This window comes from Mustela nigripes, chromosome 15 (genome assembly GCF_022355385.1).
Source record: "Mustela nigripes isolate SB6536 chromosome 15, MUSNIG.SB6536, whole genome shotgun sequence".
NCBI classification, from domain to species: domain Eukaryota; kingdom Metazoa; phylum Chordata; class Mammalia; order Carnivora; family Mustelidae; genus Mustela; species Mustela nigripes.
Window position 1 is genome coordinate 64,053,780 of NC_081571.1, and position 10,100 is coordinate 64,063,879.

A 10,100-nucleotide genomic window follows, 5' to 3' on the forward strand; every position below is an offset into this window, starting at 1 on the left:
TGGGAGGGAGACAAACCATAAGTGACTCTTAATCTCACAAAACAAACTGAGGGTTGCCGGGGGGCAGGGGGTTTGGGAGAAGGGGGTGGGATTATGGACATTGGGGAGGGTATGTGCTTTGGTGAGTGCTGTGAAGTGTGTAAACCTGGTGATTCACAGACCTGTACCCCTGGGGATAAAAATATATGTTTATAAAAAATAAAAAATTAAAAAAATATATATATAATCTTTAAAAAAAATGTTTTCATTTATTTGTGACCTTTGCCACCTTCACTGAAATATTTTATAAAGTTCATCTCAAATACTAACTGAAAATACCCTACAAAGTAAGGTTCCTAAGAAAACCGTTAGTAGCTTATATAAAATTCCTATCCATAGGCATTGCAAAGCATGACCGCAGACCAAAAAAAAAAAAAAAAAAAATCAATACAGAAAAGGGTGGCCTTTATATTCTGTATAGGTCAAGATTGCAAGTGTGTTTTAGAGATGGGAAGAAAGGTTAAAAATACATTTATGGTGAGAATTATCAGTATTTTTCTCTATGAAAAAAGCCTGAATAAATTCTGCTAGGGGGAAAAAAAAAAAAAAAGACCAGTACACCAAGATGTTATGGATAGGAGGTCAATTTTATTTTTCCTAGTACAGATGAAAAGTCCAGAAACTCTCTGTGTGTTTGTGTGTGTGTGTGTGTGTGTGTGTGTGTTTGTGATTTCTACCTCATTCATATTTGTTATAAAAATATTTTTAGGGGCCTCCGAAGTAAAACACTGTAGGCCAGAAAGGAAGGGTTAGTAACTTGTCTGTGATCCATTTTTCTTGCCTTTGTAAATTATCATGAAGAAATTCTTAAAAAGATGATATGGTCTGGCCTCCTTGTAATCAAGCTAATCTTACTTCCAGATGTTATTTACTAGTAGAAACTAAGTAGAGTTTTTATCAAATACTTTTAACCGGATATACCTTGTCTGTGAAAATGGCTTATAAACCTCAACATTGTAGATGTATAGAGCATAGACTGCTCGCAAATGTCAGTGACAGGTTGTAATTATCACCGTATAAATGAAGATATTGTATGACTAAAATAACTCCATTTGTGTAGGTGATGCCCTGATGCATCTCTTGGGAACTTGTATATTAAATTGGAATAAAAGCTTGCTCTAATGTGGCAAAGAAAGAACCTGGAAAGCTTCAGGACTGGTCTCAGATGTTGCCAAGTTTGTTAACCTGTGATTTGTGATTGTCTGCATCCTTTGAACTATTAGCAAAACTTGGCTTTGGGTGAAATATATCCTTTCTGTAAGTCGACCTTTACTTTATATCAGTATACTGTCAGTTTTTGATTTGTGGATACGTATGACTCAAAGACACGAACAATCCCGTATTTAAGTAGCTTTGCCATTCAGAATACACATATGACAGTTCGTGAAAATGTAGGGAGAAGTTTTTAAAAAGTAGTTCTTTGCAATTACGATAAAACCCAGAAACTGCATTTTTTGCCATTTATCCCAGAGCACTATCAACATGTTCACATAAAAACGTATACAGTTAATCCTTGAGCAAGGCAGGGGTTTGGGCTTTGACCCTGTGCAGAGTTGAAAATTAAAATCTGTGTGTAACTTTTATTTCCCCCCAAACTTAACTAATAGCCTACTGTTGACTGGAAACCTTATCCATAACATTAATAGTCCATGAATACCCTTTTTTGTACTATATGTATTATGTACTCTATTTTTGCAATAAAATACAGTATAAGAGAATGTTAAATCATAAAGAGGAATGCTAAAATCATAAAGAGGAAATAAATTAACAGAATTGTCATATTTATTGAAATTCCATGCAGATGTAGACCAGGCCAGCTGGGACATGGGCTGTGGCAGAAGTAGGCCTGGCCCAGGGACGGTGATGTTCTGCAGCCTGCTGACCTCAGCCTCTCAGTGATACCTTCAGGGTGGGCCCACAGGTAGCAAAGCTCTTTATGTGCCTAGAGGTGGACCACCAGGTCAAGACCATCAGCAGCTACAGCCACACAAATGGGCCGGTGTCTGAGATGTCATGGGGCCAGGGCCCAAGGCTACAGCAGGAGAGCACCAGAGCCTGGTGGGCTGAAGACTTGGGGGGGAGGGGCACATTCCTCCATTTTAGCCCAACAACCCTGCCCACCAGCCCCGTGTGCTCCACCAACCACCCCACAGACACAAGGGGCAACCTCCAACCCTGCCCAATCACCTTCAGTTTGGTCTTGTAGATTCTAGGGTGGGCACATGTAAATAAATGCCTTCTGGTTTTTGCTGTCAACTCTTAAAAACTTGTGTGTAAGTCATCCATGCAGTTCAAACCTGTGTTGTTCAAGGGTCAGTTGCATCTGAGTATTCTTAACAGCATTATTTGGAATAGCCCTAAATTGGGAATATCCCAGATATCTGTTCAAGGAATGAATTGTTAAATTCTGATACACAAATATACCTACGTCCGGCCATTCACTCTATGGAATTCTCATCAATTAAAAAAAAAGAACTATTGATTTTTACAACATAACTTCAGGGAATTATGCATGGAAAATGCAGTTTTAAAAGGTTACATGCTATATGATTTCATTTATATAATATTTTTTAAAAGGTTTTATTTATTGGAGAGAGACAGCATGAGCAGGGTGAGGGTCAGAGGGAGGCAGAGAAGCCGAGCATAGAGCCTGACACGGACTTGATCTTGGGACTCTGAGATCATAACCTGAGCCAAAGTCAGATGCTTAATTGACTAAGCCACCCAGGCACCCCTCATTTATATAACAATTTTAAAATGAAGAAATTTTAGAAAAGGAGAGCGAATTAGTGATTGTTAGGAGTTAGTGGTGAAGGTCAGAGGAGGTTGGAGGAAATGGGTATGGATATCAGAGAATACAAGGGAGAGAGAGTTATGCTGGCTGTGGTAATGGATAAATAAATCTGAACACTGGGTGAAATTTTATAAAAATATAATCATGCATAAAAATGAATTAAAAATGAGATATTAAAATAAAATCAGTGTTTTCTTCTTTTTAAAATCAATGTTAATATCCTCAGTGTACATCATGGTTTTGTAAAAGTTGCCATTGGGGGACAGTGGCAAATATACATATGATCTCTGTTTTCTTTGTTATGTGTGCATGGGACTGCATAATTCTTTCAATTAAAATTTCAATTCAATATTTACATTTTACCTTAAAAAAGTCAACCATACTTAAATATTAGAAAAACAGGACTTGTGCTCCAAATTGAATGTTTGCCCCCAACATTCATATGTTACCCTAATGCCCAATGTGATAGTATTAGGAGATTGGGTCTTTGGTAGATATAAGAACATGAGGTCAAACTCCTTATCAATGGAAGTACCCTTATTAAAGAGAAATCAGAGGGCTCCTTCACTCCTCTGCCTCACTGAGACACAGTAAACAGGTACCTGTATGAACCAGGAAACATGTCCTCACCAGATGCAGAATCTGACAGTGCCTTGATTTTGGAATTTCCAGCCCCTTGAACTGAGAAATTTGTTCAAAAGCCATCAAGTCTATGGTGTTTTTCTATAGCAACCCAAACAGACTAAGACATCTTGAACAGAAAATAAAAAGCTGTCTATTTTACTTATTATAGAAAAGAGATACATAGAAGATACTATACAATACAATAGAAGATACTATTCATATAGAAGATACTATACAATCATACAGAAACAGGTGAACAAAGTAGACTCCACTTTGCTCACATAAAGACATGATGTGGTGGCAGTTTAGAAAGATTAATTCGATAGAGCAAAGTTTGTTCCACTAAATTAGAGCAGCTCATCCATGGGGTGCACCGTCTTTTTAAATTATACTTATCACAGTTTTGTAGTTATTCACAAGTGGAAAATGCCTGGATATCTGGTGGGTGAGTAGAGTTGAGAGTCAAAGACTAAATCATTTTGGACAAGATAATACTGTTAATTCATGTGACAGTTTGAATTGTTTTGATTTTATTGATCAGATTATTTGTGAGATACTTTATTAAATACTTTTTCATTTCCTACCCAGTTTTGAGCACTATGCCGGGTACTGGAATCAAGCTGGAGAGCAAAATTAAAGGTCTTGCTTTCCTGGAGTTCACAGTCTGATGAATTAGGCAAACCTTAATTGAATAAGCCCATGAATAATAGTCACATTAAAACCAAATGGCAACGCTAGTAAGTACTATAAAAGTAAAGTAAAAGGTGCACTATTAAAGCGGGTGGGAAATGATATAATCCTAATTTTCCTTGAAATATTATTAGACCTGAGGTCCGAACAGATGTTAACCCTTTGAAGAGAAAACATCCTGAAGTAGGATGAGAGGCAACGGAAGGAAGAAACAGAATGGTCTGGGTGCCATGACAAAAAGATATGTGAGGCGGGGGTCCAGAGGATCCTGTAAGGGATACGTTTGAAGATAAGAAGAAACTTATCTATTCAGGGTTTAAACATTTTTCCCCAAACTCACCAAATTTGGTCTTGAGCATGTTATTTAAAGGGGAACAGTTGTATCTGGGAAAGAAACTAACGCAAGGAGGAATTATGATACTGCTTACTAATCCTGTTTCTCTGCCTACATTGTGGAGGCTAGAAATTGGAAAAAAAAAAAGTTTACTAATGAATATAATTAGGTAAGATTGTTCTGTTATTTGAAGTAAATTGCAGCCTAGACTAGAAAGAAGAGACTTAAACATACTATGAGCAACTCTACGCCAATAAATTTGACAATCTGGAAGAAATGGAAACAGAGTTTCAGATGTTTTGACCTTGTATATTTTGACGTTAATGTGTGTTTAAAATGGACATGTCATGGAGGCTGTCGGCAGAGGAAGGAAGACATGAAGATATAGATAGATAGATAGATAGATAGATAGATAAATAGATATGGATGTATTTAGGTTTATTAAGTTTAGATATGTTTGTTTTCTTGGTTGTGCAACTTGAATGAGTGGTCATGGTATTTGTTTGCCTTTGTGGCAGTGGAAGAAAATAAAAGATATGATTAACAGGATGGCCGTTAGTGTGTTTTTGTACAGTAGAACAGATGAATCTGGAATACATAGTTCAGAGAGGAGATTGCTGATCATGGACACAGCTATATTGGTAGATAGTCCTTGTTAATGAGTCACCTTCTCTCTGACCTGAGAGAAGTGAGTGGCATTTCAGCTTTGAAGAGTGGCATCCAGGAGAAGCTATGTAAAGATGGGGAAAAATATGTATCAGGTAATGGCTGGATTATTTATTCTCTGAGTTAAGATAAAATAGACATTCCAAAGGGGCATTATTATTTGAGAAAGATGTTTTGAACAAAATAAGCCCGAAGAATAATAGATTATGTAACATTATTAAATCAAAGGCATGACTCTAGTGCAAATTTTGTCCTTGAGTTAGATTGTACAGCTCTCATATTATAAAAGGAAGAAAGAGCAGAAGGGATGCCTATAGCTGCAGGTAAATTGATATAAGGGACAGAGAAGTTGAGAGACAACTCTCTCATTTTTCTACAGACCAGAAACAATTTTAAGACCGAGAGGATGGAACAGGATGGAAAAGAAGTAAATGGTTAGACAAAGTAAGGAAAATTTGAAATTGTTGCTTTGGAAATCTGAGCGTTCAACAGAGGACTAGAACATGATGAGCCAGACTGAGAGTCTACTTGAGACTTGTGGCTTTTTTATTATGGCAATAATCACCCCTCCTTTTAAAATTCCTAAGGGTGTTCAGTGGCAGACCTGGAGAAATCAAATTGCTGAGTTCTTCCAGAACTCCAGAACTGAAACTCTTAGAGCTTGTGGCAGATATTACTTATTCGGCATTATTCTCTTCACTGTTAAAAAATTGGGTGACTTACTCAACCTCCCTTGTATCTGGACTGACTAATGGTTGATTTCCAGCCAAAAGGAATATGAGGGAAATTTTCTTTTAGGCATATTCAGGTATCACCCCTCAAGTATCCCCATCTAGTTTTCTGTGGTCTTTCCTTCATTTAGGATGAAAACAGCAAGGCAGTCCTGAAAGCCACATGCTATAGATGACAGAGGAACCGCCAGACAAGTTCCCTCAGTGACCACATGGAAGAGAGGTACCCAGTGAATCTTAAGACAAACAAAAACTCTTTTGTGAGCAGAAAATAAGTTTCAGTTGTGTCAAGCAGAAGTAGTTTTGTTGTTGTTTTTGTTGTTGTTTTTGTTTTGTTTTCCATAAAACCAGAAAACTGTTTTTGCTTTGTGGGCTAAGTTCTCTATAACAACTACTCAGTTGTGAATGTTTAATGCAAAGGCAGACCCAGACAATACATAAAGAAAGAAGCATTTCTGTGTTCCATAAAACTTTACTAAAACAGGCCATGGGCTCTATCACCTAGAATGTGCTGACATTGGTATTAAACATGGATTTCCTTAGTAGCCTGTCCAAACTAATACCAATACATTATGAAAACAGATAGGCACAAAGAGATATAATGTGTTTTAGAGTGTACTTTTGCCATAACAGAGCAGAGAAATAACTGAAAGAAAGAAATGAATCTAGGGGATAATGACATAATATAATTAGTGGAGTTAAAATGGGACAACATATTAAAACTGAAGAATGGTGCTAATGGGAATGATTTAAAAGGCACACTGGAAGTAATTTTGATTTAGCCACATGTGAGTGTGACTTAAACTTAATCCAAACAAGTTGTGCCTATGTGTGGTACCTATAGTATCTTATTATGCCAGTCCATCAATATGAAAAGCCAAGGGTCAATTAAGGTTGAATGTTTATGTAATGATAGTGATTTGAATGCCATAGTTATAAATTCATATGTATACACACACACACACACACACAGAGGCATCAACATCCCTTATTGATAGGACATCCCTTATTGGTAGAACATCAACAGAGATGCAAATTAACACATATGTTATATATCACATACACAGATGTGTATAAACAGAAATAAGATAGACCTACATATAAACGTAAGTACAGATGCAGGTATAGATGGTCGGTCATACAATCTTTACTACTTAGATGTCCAACAGATCATCCACTTCAGATTTGCATGATACCAAAGTTTCTCAATCCAAATGTAAAAGATATCATTCCTGAGCATATTACAAAATAAAGTCGAATTTAATCAGAATTAAATGGCTTCTTCATGAAGAAGAGCCATCTCTGAAGTAGTCTAAAATAGTGTGAGGAGCACAGAAGAGAATCTATTTACTTGTCACTCTAAATAACTGCAAGAACAGCTTTGTAAGAAAACAGAAAGAAAATGTGTTTTAAATTATTATAATAAACCTAAGTAGAATAGTGTATTCATTTAGGTTTTCTGATACATGAGGTGATTTATGGCAGACTTTGAACATTTATAACAATACACTTGCTGACACCGCACTATATTAGGTAATTGAAAAATGTAGCATCAATTCATATTACCACAAATAAGGTAAACCATTTCCCTCTTCTCCACAAAGTAATTCCTTAATAAGTGGCTCATTTATTATGCATAAACTCCTTTTAGCCAAGTTCATTAACTGAGGTTATACATGCTAACATATCAAAACTATGGTTAACCAAATTACTTAAAATATTTTGCCCAAACAAGAGTGGAATAATCACAGCATTCTTTTCTTAATTACTGAGAAGCCTCGTTGCAATATTTGCTGAATTTGTGATGCACTAAAAATGTTTAGTACTCAGGGAATAAACTAGATGTTTACATTGAAACATGACTTCAGGTGGGATGATAGTGTCTACAGTGGGGGTTCTTATAACTTTGTTCTGGCTGTCAGCAAGCACTGGCCAGAAACAGATTGTGTCTTTACATTTTCTGTTCAAACTTTTTGTTACAAGATAAGACTTTTGTTAAAGTTACTTTTTCCCTAGAGAACTCAAATTACCACGACCTGATACATCTTCTTTGAAATGTCATTTACACCTAGTTTAAGTGTAACTGAATATTAAGTGTCTTTCAGCTGGAAAGATTCTTGTTCTACTGGAAAAATAAGGGATAAATAAGATTCAAGTCACGGTTTCCTAATCACTGTGGACAACAGAGCAGTCCCTTTTCATCTTGGAGAAATTAAGATTTGGAAATCTTCACCCTTTGGGGTATCCAGATATCTATCTATCTATCTATCTATTTATTTATTTATTTATTATTTTAAAACTATTTAATTTATTTATTTGATAGAGAGAGAGATCACAAGCAGGCAGAGAGACAGGCAGAGAGAGAAGGGGAAGCAGGCTTCCTGCTGAGCAGAGAGCCCAATGCGGGGCTCAATCCCAGGACCCTGAGATCATGACCTGGCCAAAGGCAGAGGCTTAACCCACTGAACCACCCGGGCGCCCAATCCAGATTTTATAGTTACGTGAAGTCACTGGATGGAGTGAAAACCGAGGTAGAATTAGCTCTGCTATCATAAAGGAGGCAAGAGGGAGAAAAGAAAAGTGCACTTAAACTGCCACCTGCCAACTAATTTCTACTTGCCTTTGCACACAGTGTCTAGGATGCATATGCCAGATTTTTGTCCCACCTACACGTTACTAAATGGCTTTAGTTTTCATGTAAATACATTTTTTATATCTGGGTTTATGCCTCTTGTTAAACACTGGATGTTGATCTCTCTGCACGAGTCTGGAAACAGATTCAAGTTTGATGTTTAGGTGCATTCCGTATGTCACCTCATGCTCACTCCTGCTCCAGTGTCATCCCCTCTGAGTTCTTACTTGCCACCTCACTAATTATTCATTATGTAGGAGGGTGTAGGTTTAGACTCTGGCTCTTTGTATTTCACTGACTTTATTGCTTAACTGATTTTGTGGCCGTTATATGTTGAATTTAAGAAAAGAGGAAAATAGGCATAGATTGAATACTTTTTTTTTTTTTTAATTTAAGGAATTCAAGTATGGTTATAGAGTCAGCTGACTATAGAACTTTGTCAGGAAACATGTTCATTTGACCATTAAAATCCATTTGAGAAGTGGGGGCGGGGGTGTTATGGGGAGGAAGGGAGGGAAAAATGAAACAAGATGGGACCCGGGAGGGAGACAAACTATGAGAAACTCTCAATTTCAGGAAACAAACTGAGGGTTGCTAGGGGTGCGGAGTAGGGATAGGGTGGCTGGATTATGGACATTGGGGAGGGTAAGTGCTATGGTGAGTTCTGTGAATTGTGTAAGCCTGGTGATTCACACACCTCTATCCCTGAAACAAATAATGCATTATATGGTAATTTAAAAAAAAATCCATTTCCCAGACTTGTGTTACTTTCTCTACCTGGGAAGGGAAAAGTTGGTGTTTTCTCTAGTTTCACCTTGCACAATCTGGGTGTCCAAAGGAGATTGCCCAAAAGTTCCACCCTGAATGAGAAGCAGTAGTCAAAACCTTCACTTCTGGGCCAAATTGAGTACTTGGATCATTAATCTGAGATGTAAAAAAGATTCCTGTAGTAGGTACTTGATCTTACTTAACCCCAGGCCATCTTGTTCAATTTGTGATAAAACCAAAATGTCAGTTGTAGAGAATCTTACTCCTGCATTATCAGCATCCACAGATGGTTTCTCTACACTGCCTCAGATACTGTGACTCAGGTAAAGAAATCCAAGCTCTTCATTAGTAGCCAATTGTCAGTTTTACATAGAGCTAGGAGAAAATTTTTCATAAGTAACAGTTGTAATGACAAAGGAAGGGGAGGAAGTAATCTCTGTTTTCCTCATCTTTGAAAGATGATAAGAGTAATAGGAATGAGAAGAACGATATTTGTAGATTGAATTTTGTACCTAGCAAACAACATATTTAAAAGAATATGTCACATTGCCTAAAAAACATGTGTAATATTTGATTGAAGAAGAAATAAAACAATGCATGGGACTTTAGGCTGCCTTTTAGGCTGTCATCACTACTCTCCAAATGGATTGGTAGAGTGCAGATTTTTGTACTTGTCTAATATATTAAGCTGCTTTAATGCATAAAATATTATCCTACTGGCCTGAAAAAGTTGTGGCAGCTTCCAGAAGTCCCTGTTCACCATTAAAGAGCTTATGTAATAGGTATATGCAGTTTAATTTGTTTAGTAATATGGTTACTTAG